The sequence below is a fragment of the Coccinella septempunctata genome, chromosome 1 (genome assembly GCF_907165205.1).
Source record: "Coccinella septempunctata chromosome 1, icCocSept1.1, whole genome shotgun sequence".
Classification (NCBI taxonomy): Eukaryota; Metazoa; Arthropoda; class Insecta; order Coleoptera; family Coccinellidae; genus Coccinella; species Coccinella septempunctata.
The window spans coordinates 7717853-7733021 of NC_058189.1; the positions used below are offsets into that span (position 1 = coordinate 7717853).

The 15169-nt window shown below is 36.5% G+C and overlaps 1 protein-coding gene across 1 annotated transcript in view; it reads left to right on the plus strand.

Moving 5' to 3' along the window:
- LOC123311290 (irregular chiasm C-roughest protein) overlaps positions 1-15169 on the plus strand; it is a 498432-nt gene that overhangs the window by 224870 nt on the left and 258393 nt on the right. The gene's annotated exons all lie outside the window — the stretch shown is intronic.

Sequence of the window (15169 nt, forward strand, 5' to 3'; positions counted from 1 at the left end):
TTGTAAAGGTCAGTTTCCAAAAACACAAAATTAATCAAGAAAGTTTATTTTATCAAAATTTTATCATTTTATCACTAACTTGTAAAACTGACAGTTAACTATCAAAATTTTTACAAGTAGTATTATTTACATTAGAAAATTTTGTTTTATCGTCATATATGTTGAAAATCATGGTACAATTGTTATTCCGAGTAACACAGATTTTTGATGATGAAAGAGTTGATACTGATGATGATGATGTTGAACCATCTGTTGACTAAGAAACTGCTGAACTCGAGGACTGCAGAACATTTGTACTCTCCTTACTACCAAATAATTTGCTAGACATTTCGATTTTTTTGTTGACCGAATCATCGACATAACTCATCGCAATTTCGTTGCTCTTCCACCCTCCTGCACGCTTTAGTGCTAAAATATCTCCACCCGAATCCGCAACCATAGTGGCTCCAGTTCTGCGAAAAGAGTGGCCGGTGTATAACTCTGGGTCTTTTAAACCTAAATATTTCGCTATTTGTTTTGGGACACCACCAATAGTGTGCTGGCCAGCATTAAGGGAAATGCACTTTCCATGTCGGTATGTCAAATAAAATCTTAGGCTTTCTGTTCCAGGAGGCCGAAGATTTACATATTTTCTGTATAACATGCAGGGCTTGAAGCTGCAGCCATCATCGGTTATGGTGAATCTTCTTGTTGTTAAATTTTTTGTTTGTCGCAATGTCACAATAACGTATTTTCCCATATCTTCTACATCATTCATGTTTAAGGAGAGAATTTCGTCACATCGACAACATCCAAAAATCCCAAATATTGTTATAATTTTCGCCAGCAACCACTGGTCATCAGGAGCATGTAAAAGAAATTGTTCAGCCTCTTCTTTACATAATACCTTTGCCTTTTTTGGCGTATAACGCTCATTTTTTCGTTTCAGAAACGCTATTACTATTTGAAATCTGCAAATGACAACTAAACGTCATATTTTTCAATAAATTTTTTAAGGAAAACAAACCTGCGAACAGGGGCATTTTCTTTCATTTCCAAGCAGCTTTTCAGCATAGACCATTTTGCCCATAAAGTATTAGGGCTGAATCTAGCTGATAGTTGATTCAAGTAGACCAACAAAACATCTTCAGTTACCCCAATCACACTATTTTTGTTTTGCCACTTTTTGAAGTCATCGTATTCTGGCTCGTACCTTGTAGCTGATTTTGCAGGTTATGGAGCTACACTGCTGGCTGCCTCAATAATTTCTTTTGGTACAATCATTTTCGCTTTCGCCAAAACAAATGTAAAGAAAAATAAACAGACATGTTCATGGCAACAATTCCATAGCTTACGACATTAGCGACAAATTATTGAGATTTTTTTGGAATTTATCTAACCTTTTTACAAATGAGAAACAAATAAAATATAAAACAATGCACGCAAGGTAACGGGTTTTACTGGCTCAAGGAGGTAACTCCTCCATTCGCCAGTAAAAACCCTCTTACCTTGCTAGTAATGTTATATACTATTGTTGTATCGTACAATTTAGGGTGAAAAAAAATTTAGAAAATCGAGGTCGTTCCTTGAAAGTGCTTATGTTAGATATATTGAAAAAGTGCTTTGATCTTTCCCTATTTCATCCCATTTTTACGAAATTGTTCGATCAAGAAAATTGTGATGCCTATTGTGAAAAAAATTGTGAATAATTTAGACGAATTTTATTGGTGAGATATTGAAGTATTATTCTATTTTTTACACTTGTGTCCTAAGTCTCTTCTGTCAGTTGGTAACGAAATGAGCCATTACATAAAATCGTGTAAGTTACTAAAAATAATGAGAAAAATTCGGCAATCCTAAGTTTCCATTTTCATTACCACGTAAATATCGAACGAGCCAATATCCTAAACGAAACCACATGGTCGAATGAGGAGATAAGTTTTTTTCCACTTCTTTGCGATAATTCAGCTAACAAACGGTCAAGGGTCGTATGAGGATCTATTTCAGTAATCATTTTCAATTTTTTTCAACTTTGTCATTTGGAAAGTTTTGTATAGATGATTTTTTGTGAAAGGCTTCATTTTGATCAGTTCCACCTTCAAATACACCCTGTATAATTTATTTATATACAGGGTGAGTCTTCGGCTGAAACAAATATTTCAACATTAGATTTTTGAGGCCAAAAGAAACACTTTTTTCCTATACCATTTTTATTGAATCGACTCGGTTTGAAAGGCACAGGCTGTTGAAAAAATGTCATTTTCAATTCACACAAACGAATGAAATAAATTTCGGAATACTAACCCTGTGTATTCAAATTTGTTAGTGTCCTTCTTCAGTTCTTAGACATCCATATTCCAAAGAATTCTTGTGGATTTCGCCACAAAACTTCACATAGTTATAAGTTATAAACCTATCGAAATTTGTAATTTTTAATCATGGACAACTCGATTTGATTTGAACCAACAACCAACCACAATTTCTCACAAATCTCGGGAATTTACCGATGAGAATTCACGTATTGTGTACCTATTGGTTATTGAGCTTCAGCATTTCGAATTCAAGTCAGACCCATTGTTCTAATTATACTCATGTGTTGTATTCGGCATCAACCACCAAATAGGGATTTTGGTTAGGAAACTCAGCTGTTTTGATTTAGGGGCATTTAATTCTACCATTGTTGATATTACTGTTTTCGGGATAAAATACCACAGAGTTAATTGAATTTCTAGTTATTTATCAGTCAGGTCAAGGTAGAAATCGTTGGTAATCTTTAATAGGTAGGAATCGTTAATTTCTCTGACTTTCTACACATATATGTATAAAATCATTCGTAGAATTTCCCTTTTCTGTTTTTTCCTTATTGCAACTGTTTTTGATGGGAGTTCTGACCTAATTCTGACACTATTAAGAAGTATTCTCCTGTCTTTTTGCTGATGATTCACTGTCAAAAATAGCATGGATTTTCCATTTAATCTTTTTTTAGTACCCCTGCTCATATGTTAGCCGAAAACACATTTTAATGTTTTTTCTCATTAGCCAGAAAACTGACAGAACTAAATTTTGCAAATATTCTAGGGGAGCGAGAAAACATTAAAAAAACTTTTTGGTGGTGTGCTCCCATACAATGAATGTCAGCATGATATCCGCCAACTAGGTAAATTTAAGTTAATACCAGTCTATACGTCTTAGGCAACGTACCTTTTGATATTCTATTTTTTCTTCTCAAAATCTGTTACTTTTGGCAGGAAATTGCAAGAACTTCTGTTTTGGGGGGGACTAATTTCCATCATTTTCATCCATATGAAGGTGTCATCAACCCCTAACATTATTTGACTGGGGAAAATATGTCGAGTGTTGGTTAGTTTGAATATTATTTATGCTCTGTAAGTACACAATGCAGTGAAAATTGAAGTAAAAAAAAGTTGTCTTCCAGCGTGTCAGATTTTTGGAGAATATGATAATTGGACCCAAAGGAAGCTACTTTTAAAGGGACTGACAATTTGGACGAGTCACAGCGGTCCTTTGAAAATGTAAAAAAAATATCGTTACTTGTACATACTCGAGCGTGTCAGATTTTCATACAGATGGTTAATCTCGATGTTGTGAACGTGTTGACCCATTAATCTGACACTAATCAAGGGGGGTTTTCTTAATCTGACACTTTGAAGATGATTAAAATGCTTTTTTTTTCGAATATTCGCCTTCCTGTACCTCTTATCGTTTTTGTATTCATTATGAAAGATGTAGATAATCAAAGTCTACACAACTTTTATCTGAAGCAATTTTACATACTCTTGACCGTTCTCGAGTTAGAGGGCGATAAGGCCGAGGAGCTTACTCACGTGCGATAAGGCAAGGTCAATGTAGCATCCTAGTCTAATCTTAATTCATCCAGTTGTCAAAATGACAAGGTATTTCTATGATGACAATTTCAAAATTAGTTTCTGACTGAACCTTAGAATGTGCTATTTTCCAACGAGTGAATTTTCGCTTCAGCATGTATCGTTAAACACCTCGCATTAATCGCCATATACCTCAAAAATGTTTGAAGTAGAAAAAATTGCTTAGTACAAAATTTGTAGAGAATGTTATGGTCTACAACTTTCATAATGAATGCGAAAAAGATTTGAAGCCCAGGGGAGGAGATAATTCGGAAAAACTGATTTTTGTGACCTTTATGGCCAATTTTCATTGTTTCGGCTTGCTAAAACTGTCAGATTATATTTTTTTCGTTATTCTTGAATCATTAGCTTCAAAATAAGAAAAAACGTCACCGCGCTCGAGAATGTACACGTGACGTTTTTTTTTTGCAACTTTGGCGCCCTTCCACACATTTTCGACACGCTCAAATTGTCAGATGAAGAGAACATATAATTTTCAACATGTAATTCGGCTCCCCAACTATTATATACAGCGTGACAAAAAATTAACATATTCCTTTTTGAAAAAAAAAGTAGAGGGGTGTGGAGTGTACATGGTGAGAGATTTCGAATTAAAAAAAGCATAGGAAGACCTGCTTTCGAAATGAAAAATCCACGGATTCGTGGATTTCCCTTAATAATTATTATTAAAAGTTGATGATATTAGAAGTTGATGATAGTTTGAGTGCACTACTCTCCAAGTCTCCAATCACAAATTGTAAATAATTTCGTCATTTTTCAATAGAAAAAAGGCACATGCTTGTATTGCTTCTATTAGCCACAACGCTGAACAAGTAATCAAATCACCTTTCATTTGATGTATCACCATCCATATATTCCCATTCGAAAAAAAAGTAGAGGGGTGTGGAGCGTAAAGGGTGAGAGATTTCAAATTCAAAAAAGCATACGATAAATTGCTTTCGAAATTAAAAATCGACCTGTGCCAGGATTTCCCTCAATAATTCTTCGTACAAGAATTATTGATGAGTAACGTTACTTTTTTGGCACGCTGTATAATATTGCAACTAATGAAATAGAGACCTCGTCCTGTTCATGCTTCTCAACGGATCATGTCCTTTCAGAACATGAAACAAGTTTTCAGTAGCGTATGCAGAACCAACACGAAAATCCGAACGAACTTCCATATCCACCACGTTGTTCGCCTCATAAATTCATTTTTCTAACAACAAAGGCGGGAGTGCGAGTATCACGTTGAGTGTATTCTGAACTCATCAATTTCCCGCATTACATACGAACAGCGTGTAGACACGGCATCCAGACACTTCCGGAAGAGCTCCTGCGTTCTGCATTCATACAGCAATGACCTGGAACACGAACTACAGACCGCGATGCCTGTATTACATTTTGTACGCTGAAATGAACAATTACGCAATGTTTACCTGTCGACAATTCAGGCGTAGCTGATTGACAGGAATCCATGTACAATTGAGTCGAGACTTGATCGTTGAATCTGTTGATTTCGTACTTCGTTAATGATTGTTATTTGTCGAAAATCAACACTGCGGTGAACTTACCGACTTCTATACCTATTCGAAGGGTGTGAAGTGGTTTGAACAAATCCAAATTATGAACCCCTCATCTGTTGTCTCCACTACAAATTAATTAATCATACTCGGGTTGTAACTATTACTGACTGCTATTTGTTTACTCAAAAAATATTGTGTGAAAGTTGCAGTTCGATTTTATTTTAATTATATATTTATGACGTAATGCTTGAAACTTCTGGAAGATAAATAGTAGTCTCCTTCATATCAGACTATAAACTTTCCTTAATCCTGATTAACATAATATTATCCTTTAAAGTACCAAATTTTGAAATTTCCTATGTATTTTTTATTTTTGAAAATTAAATAACTCGAAAACGGCGCATTATACGAGAAAACATGAAAAATACTTATTTCTAATTTTGACATATAAAGTGACACTCACTTTAAAACACAAGCGTTTTACTTTTCGCAACCAGTTACGAAAAGTAAATTATTTTGTAACTGACGATGAAACGATACTTGCTTTCATAGTAACGAAGTGAAAAATTGAATAATTTAAGTCACTAGACGATTTTGAAGGAATCTCTAAGAGAAGCTTGTACTTTTAATTCGAATTCATAGCAACATCCTATTCAAAATTAGAAAAAATATCGTGTGAAACACTTTGGGAAACTATTTTTCATGTTTACGCCCATTACGAAAAATATTGCTTTTCCCAACTGGTTGCACAAATAACTATTCCGCAATTCGCTAGGAACTTTTGACATTCCAGATAAAACTTATCAAAGAAAAAGTCAAGGTTTCCCAACTGTTATCAAATATATTCATTTTCTTATTGTGAGAATATTTCTTTACAGTTGTTAGTTTTCTACATAAATGATTGAAAACACGTTGTCTATTAGTGGGAGCGCCCACCAAAGTAGCGTAGCACTGACATGGCACATACATGACAAAGGCGATGCAAAATTTTCAGACATGAACAGCGACTGACATATTTCACGCAACTGACACTTCAGATGTGCGATATCTGAAAATTTTGCCTTTGTCATGTATGTGCCATGTCAGTGCTACGCTACTTTGGTGGGCGCTCTCCCTGAGGAATTAATTCATAAATTGAAAACCTCGCTGCATTGCAGAAAACATTTTAAAATCAGTTTGTTATGTCTACAGTTATTTGAGAAGAAGTATGCCAGTGTTTTTACGCTTTCGATAGTCCATGAAACTTTTATATGTATATTCGCACTGTTCTCTCGATTTTTTTGGCAGAAATTCTAATGAATCAGCTCAACCAGCTCTGGAGGAGTCCCAGAAATGGAAAATTCATCATCACTTATCATTCTATACTGTTTTGTTTTCGAAATCACCAGCAATTTAATTTATATGTGCCAAGTTGGATAATTCAGTATTAACGTTTGCATAGTAACACAACCAATTTCATTACGAATTTAAAACCACCATTTATTTATGAATAAAATAATTCTCGGTTTTTTAGAAATCAATTAATATCTGTCGAATTTTTAACGATTTGTGGAAAAAGAGTATGTTTACCTCATGGGAAAAGACACATTCCTGAACTCTTCTTCACAGTCATCCAGAAATGCTAGGCTCTTCCTACCCTGTAAACAATGAACTTTTATTTTACAATTATTTTCAATATTTTTCATTATAAAGCCTCCAACTTAGGTTCAAGAGTTGGGTTCCTTGAATTTTTAGTATTTTTATGGTACGTAATGGTCAATGAGAAAACTGGAAGACGTGGGTGATATCTTGTGTTCGAAAAAGATTCATCAGATAAATGGAAAACTATATTCCAAAATTCATTTCATTGGATAAAACCGTTTGTGAGATAGAACTAACTTTTTGGTTTTTCAACAGCATAGATCTTCCACACCAAGCCGATTCGGGAAAAATAGTAGAGGAAAAAAGGGTTTCTTCTGACCTAAAGAATCTACTGTTAAAATATTTGTACGAGTCAAAAGACTCACCCTGTATAGCGTTCTCGGGTCGGTATATGTAGAATTTTTCCATATTTATATCAAATTGGTATTCTCCTAATCGATAGCGTTCATTCTATGATGTTTTGAATAACCATAAATGTTAACTAAAGCCTTCAAGAGTAAGGCAGGTGAATAATAAAAGAAATTAATTCAGATGTTGAAAATCACCAAATGTTATGATGTGAATCGAACTAACAAACCACAATCACTCAGTGTTTTACTTAACAGAAATACCATCTCGTCGTTCTGAATAATGTTAATAATAATAATAATAATAATTATAATAATAAGACAATAATTCATTCGAAAAGTCGGAAGAAACTTTCTACCGGTCACTCACATCGTCTGATGTAGAAAATGTAAAGCTACCACCAAAGGAAGCCATAGAACAATTTTGGACCGAACAATTATCAACGAAACTTCAGTTCAATGGAGATACCGGATGGATTGAAGATGAAAAATCGGAAGCTATAAAATATGAGCCGATGCAGCATGACAAGATTACAATTGAAGAAGTAAAATCAGCTATCAGAGGACTACACAACTGGAAAGCACCTGAGCCTGATGGATTACAGAACTTCTGGATAAAGAAACTTTGGATCATGCATGACAAATTGACCTCCGCAATAAATGATGTCATTGAAAATCCTGAAAGAATGCCAATATTCCTTACACATGGCACAACGTAGGTACCTGTTACCTAAAGACCAAAGGAATACAGAAGACCCATCCAAATACCGACCAATCACATGTCTTCCAACGATGTACAAATTGACCACATCGTGCATTTCAAATCGAATTCACAACCATTGCGAAAGGAATAACATCATCGCCATGCAACAGAAAGGATGCACCAAAGACAGCCGAGGGTGCAAAGAACAGCTAATAATTGATTCAGTTATCTGCAATCAAGCGTTCTCCAAGCGGAGGAATCTTTACGCTGCGTACATAGCCTAAGTATTCGATTCTATACCCCACGAATGGCTCTTGACGATCTTGAAGATTTACAAGGTGGATCCCAATATTGTTAAGTTCCTGAAAAACGCCATGTCAACCTGGCGTACTAGTCTTCAAATGAAAGCAGCAGATTGCTCCATTACAACAGGACCTATTCCAATAAGACGCGGAATTTTCCAAGGAGACTCGCTGAGCCCTCTGTGGTTCTGCATGGCCCTGAATCCCTTGTCTCATAGATTGAATTCTACGGACTACGGATTTTCCATCAAGAGCGGCAGTGGAACTATGATGAAACTGAATCATCTTCTTAACATGGACGATTTGAAACTCTTCGCATCTACCAAAAAACAAATGCAACAGATGCTGAAAATGGTAGAAGGATTCTCGGAAGACATCAAAATGAAGTTTGGATTAGAAAAATGTCGACTGCTGAACATAACGATAGGGAAAATAGAAGATGGTACGTTCAAACTCAAGGAAGGTGCAGAAATTGAAGCATTGAAGGAAGGAGACACATACAAGTATCTAGGCATAAAACAGGCAAGAAAAATCAATCAGACCCAGATGACGAAAGAATTAACGGAGGAGTTCACCCGAAGATTGAGAAGGATAATGAGAACTGGCCTTAACAGCAATAATCTCATAAAAGCGATTAACACCTACGCTTGCTCGGCGCTGAGCTATTCATTCGGTATCATCTCTTGGACGACCACCGATTTAGCAGCCTTACAGAGAAAAATAAGGACGATGCTGACTAAACACAATAAACATCACCCCAAAAGCTCAATAGAACAGACAGAGCTGCCACGACATCTTGGGGGTAGAGGAATTGTTGATTTGTCCAACCGTATGTCCCAGGAAATTGAAGGACTTCGAAAATATTTCCTGAGCAAGGCTGCTTCGTCAGAACTCCATCGAGTAATTTGTGTTGCTGATAGTTCTACACCGTTAAAGCTACAACAGGATCACTTGGAAACCGTCGAACACTCTGCAGAAAGTAAAATGCAAAAACTGATTGGCAAACCTTTGCATGGAAGGCACCAGAACGAGGTCAACCATGATTACGTCGACATATCTGCGTCGAACTACTGGTTGACTTCCGGAAGGTTGTTTCCTGAGACAGAGGGCTTCATGCTCGCCATCCAGGATCAGGTGATTCCAACAAGAAATTACATGAAATATATCGCCAAGGATGCCTCAGTGGCGGACGATAGCTGTCGTTATGGCTGTGCGACACATGAAACTATCCAGCACATCACCGGGGGATGTCAGAAGTTCGCGGGCACGGAGTACAAAAATAGACATGATGCCGTTGCCAAGATTCTTCACCAAGAATTGGCACTAAAACACCAACTTCTAAGTTCGAAAAAGGTTCCTTATTACAATTACCATCCGGATGCTGTGTTGGAAAATGAACATCACAAGCTCTACTGGGATCGCACGGTTCTGACAGACCGGAAAATAACCCACAATAGACCAGACCTCATATTGCTCAATAAGGATGAGGACAGAGCACTATTCATCGATGTTGCGATTCCAAATGATAACAATCTTCTAGATAGGCACACTGAAAAATACAGAGATCTCGAGGAACAAACCAGAAGACAGTGGAAGCTGAAAGATATCAAGACCATCCCTATTGTCATTTCATCTACAGGCGTGATACCGAAGAAACTACTGGAGAACTTGAGGAAACTTCAATTGGACGAAAATATCTATAGAGTCATGCAGGCGGTACTGCTGGGAACGGCGAGAACTGTACGCAAGTACATGGGGAATGCAGGGGAACACCGTCTGCGCCGACAGGAAGTGCGGGTGGAGCAGGAATCCAACCTACAGCAGGGAGGCGAGGAGCGACCCGGACCCGACCACCACCACGAGCCCGAAAACCTGGAAAGGGCTCCAACAGAGCTTAATCCTTTTGATATCTGAGATATCTGGGATAAGTGAATTTTCCTCTGGAGGGGAGTGTGAAAGCCGCAAGGCTAAAGTCATAGTTTTTTATTTCAACAGGTAAATACCCAGTTACAGAAAATAACTTAACCTAGCATAATGAAAGAAACCAAGCTACAGTGCTAATAACGAAAAGGAAGAAAAACAAAATTGAACAATATTATACCGAGACTAGAAATATTCAAATGAAAAATCAACCAATATTGCAAACTAAAAAAAAAAAATTTAAAAATTACAATGGCATGGAAACAACGAACAAAAAAATGAAGAAAACAACCGCTAAGCGACAAAAATAATTATACACTAATAAACACCTTAAAGACTTAATTCAACCTTAATATATATTTGCTAACAACAGTCGCCAATGTGTCAAAGTGAATGTCACAATCTCTCGCAATCGAGTTGAAAATAAACTCAATGAACCAAATGGGGGACTGTATTAAGGAATTGGTCCTCGGGGTCTGCAGATGGAATAACTCCAGAGCACGAGATGCTGCTCTTGGAACGCGGAAACTCAAAGCAGTCAATAGAGGCGGACAGTCAATATCGTTGTGCAGTAGTTTGTGAAGAAATTTAAGACCCTCGATCTCTCTCCTACCCTTTGGTGAAACAGCATTGAATCGATTCAACAATATAGTATGGTCGAGTCCTCTTGGTGCATAAACTTTATCCTCCCTCCAAGCCAAGAATTTCAGGAATCTCCTCTGTACCGCCTCAAGATGGTATTCATGGCAATAATAAATAGGACGCCAAATTATGCTGGCATACTCCAACTTGCTACGAATAAAGGAATTGAAGAGAATCATCAATGTTGAAGTATTACTGAAATACTTGCTATTGCGTGCGATGAATCCATATGTTCTCGAGGCAGACGAAATGAGTTGGGAGATATGCGGGATGAACGAAAACTTCTGATCAAAGATTACACCAAGATCCTTCACCCTATCAACTCGAGAAAGGACCTGGTCCCCGACGACATAATCATACTTCAGAATATCTACTTTCCTTGTGAAGCTAACAACACTACACTTTGGAACATTCAAACTCAAACGATTGTTTTTACACCAATTGACAAGATTATTAAGTTCGAGTTGGAGTCGAACACAGTCATCTACTGAACGAATTATGAAATACAACTTCAAGTCGTCCGCAAACATCTGATGCGACAAGACAAGGACATCCATCAGGTCATTCACGAATAGAATAAATAAAAGTGGCCCTAGATTGGACCCCTGAGGTATCCCAGAAGTGGGTATAAAGTCAGATGATCTTATACCCTCAAGCTGAACGAACTGACGACGATCAACCAAGTATGAACGAAACAGCTTGACAAGGCTCTCCGAGAAACTGAACTTGTTCCGCAATTTCCATAATAGAAGCTCATGTGCGACCCTGTCAAAAGCCTTCTGAAAGTCTGTATATATTGCATCAACCTGACCAGCAGAATCAAGAACCTCTCAAATATACTGGGAAAATACAGTCAAATTGCTCGTGCAAGATCTCCCAACCATGAATCCATGCTGCTCAATCTTAATATGGTTCCTTATAGCTGGATATATATTCTTGTAGACAATAATTTCAAATAGCTTGGAAAAGTTTGATAAAATTGAAATTGGTCTGTAGTTACCAACAATGGAGGGGTCTCCTTTTTTTAAGACTGGTACAATCTTGGCTCTAGGAAAAGTAGCCTTACTCAATATGAGATTGAAAATATGGCTCAACGGATGCGACACTGCATAAATACAGTCCTTCACAATAAAACTTGGTATCCCATCTGGACCAGATGTAAGTTTATTAGAGAGTTTCCTGGCAGCGGCAATTATTTGATCCTGTGTTATATATCCAATGTGTACCGCGTCCGGACCACCAGCACCATCCACATCACATGCGTTACAGTCCACAACAGGATCATAAGCCAAACGAAAATAATCAGCAAAGGCATTGGCGGTAGAAGTGGGTCCGCAATAAGTTTTCCCGTTATCTGTCATCTCACCTGGAATTCTGGAGTTACCCCTCTTGCCATTAATAAAAGACCAAAAAGAAGAGGGATCTTGTGGAATTCTATCTTTTAATCCCCGAATAAATTTCCTATAAGCCAATCCAATGTCGCGCTTGATGGTCCTCCTCAATTCCTTGTATTCCGTTAAATAGAACTCATCACCATACTTCTTGTAATTACTAAGGGATTTTTCCTTTTTCAAGATATTGTTAATAATAGTCGAATCAAAGTAGGTAGGGAAACGTCTTTTTCTTTTGATTTTAAAGGGCACAGTTTGCATGAATATATTATTCAATGTTCCGTAAAACCTATCACATGCCACATCGACATCCTGAGTAGACTCAATAACATCATCCCAACTTGCATCCAATATCATCCGGTACATGAGCGGAAAATTTGCCTTACGAAAATTGAATTCTTTGGTGTTCACAAAATTCACACCCATAGAAGGAACACGATCCGACCAACTGGAAATACAGAAATGCATCGGAGGGTGCTGTGGATCAACACTCACAAGAGAAAGCTCATCATCAGAGACCCGACACTGAACATTTGAAAATACTAGATCCAGTAGTCTACCATTATTATTAACTGAATTATTAAACTGATTAAGGTTGAGAACCTCTGCCAATACCCCCAAGGATACACATTTCCCATCCGAACTCGAGTGGTTTACAAACTGGGGCGCATTGAAATCACCAATGATTAACACTTTCTTATCAAATGCTGATACAATAGCCGAAAGACAGCTTATAAACAAATCAAATGTTTCAACATCAATTTGAGGTGGTATACAGGGTGTTCCATAAAGACCACGTCAAACGAAAACGAAAAGTAGATTTGAATGTGCTCTACCTGATGTGAAAAAATTGTTCGTATGAAAGTCTCACAGTTTTCGAGATATTTGATGTTTTATGAAAATGTTGAATTTTTTCGCTTAAAATGCTTTCTCTCTTGCGGAAGCTACAATTTAATACTTTTCGTATCATTTTTTTTTCCGTAAATTTTGCTGAATGATTACTTCAATTCATGCAATGAAAAATAACACAAAATATTATACAGGGATTGTGAAAAAAAAATTGAAATTCATGTTCTGAAGGAAGTGTTTTTTTGTGCTGAATTCTATCTGACGTGGTACAAAAAAAAGACACTACACCTTTTCTGCATATTACGTTGAAAAGTTGCCCATTTTGTGAGGATTCCGAAAAGGTAAAATATAGGTGATAACCTTCTTCACGAAAAAAGATATTTGAATGTTTATCGAAAATGGAACAGATTAGTGAAAAACTGATTTTGTCACCCTTTCCACAAATTCTTTCATTTTGCTGATTCTGCTGTAACATATTGAATAATTCTCTTGAAAAATGTCAGCTAGTCCTTAAATTACTTATAAAATGAAATTATTCATTAATTGCAATGATATAATGTAATAACGCACAGGACCTTCAACATCAACAAATCTATTGTGAAGAAACTTTATAAAAATATCAATAATAAAATTCAGGATTATTATTAGAGCAAATGCTCAAAATAACCACCCCCTTCGCTAATACATGCCCTGCATCTATTGGGAAATAACATTTTCAAACCATACAAACTTCTCCCGCTATTTTGGCTGCTGAAATACGAATGCGGTCCCTAACTTGTGCTTCATCTCTTATGGGATTCGAATAAATTTAATTTTTTAAAAAACCCCAGTAGAAACACTCCAGAGGATTTAAGTCTGGTGAACGGGGAGGATATGTTTGTTGTAAATATTCCCTAACATGACGAGTGTAGTGTGCTGGGCACCCGTCGTGTTGAAACTATAGATTATGTCGCATTTCCAGTGGTATATCTTCTAAGAGTAAGGGTACACTGTTCCTTAGAAAATTCAAATAGTTGGTGCTGTTTAATGAATGCGGCAATTCTGTCGGACCGAATATTTTTCCAATGTATATTCCAGTCCATAAATTCACCGTTAAGTGGTTTGAAAAGGTCATTTCTCAATAGAGGCAGGGCATTTATTAGCGAAGGGGGTGGTCATTTTGAGCATTTACTCTTATAAGAATTCTGAATTTCTATTATTGATATTTTTATATAGTTTCTTCACAATAGATTTGTTGATGTTGAAGGTCTTGTGCGTTATTATATTATATCATTGCAATTAATGAATAATTTCATTTTATAAGTAATTTAAGGACTAACTGACATTTTTCAAGAGAATTATTCAATATGTTACAGCAGAATCAGCAAAATGAAAGAATTTGTGGAAAGGGTGACAAAATCAGTTTTTCACAAATCTGTTCCATTTTCGATAAACATTCAAATATCTTTTTTCGTGAAGAAGGTTATCACCTATATTTTACCTTTTCGGAATCCTCACAAAATGGGCAACTTTTCAATGTAATGTGCAGAAAAGATCTAGTGTCTTTTTTTATACCACGTCAGATAGAATTCAGCACAAAAAAACACTTCCTTCAGAACATGAATTTTAATTTTTTTTTTCAGAATCCCTGCATAATATTTTGTGGTATTTTTCATTGCATGAATTGAAGTAATCATTCAACAAAATTTACGGCAAAAAACTGATTCGAAAAGTATTAAATTGTAGCTTCCGCAAGAGAGAAAGCATTTTAAGCGAAAAAATCCAACATTTTCATAAAACATCAAATATCTCGAAAACTGTGAGATTTTCATATGAACGATTTTTTCACATCAGGTAGAGCACATTCTGATCTACTTTCCGTTTTCGTTTGACGTGGTCTTTACGGGACACCCTGTATAAACGACGATAATAAGAAATGTCAGTGGTCCAACTTTAATTTTGCAGCCAACCAAGTCTATAGATGGAACCAAATTACGCAACATTGA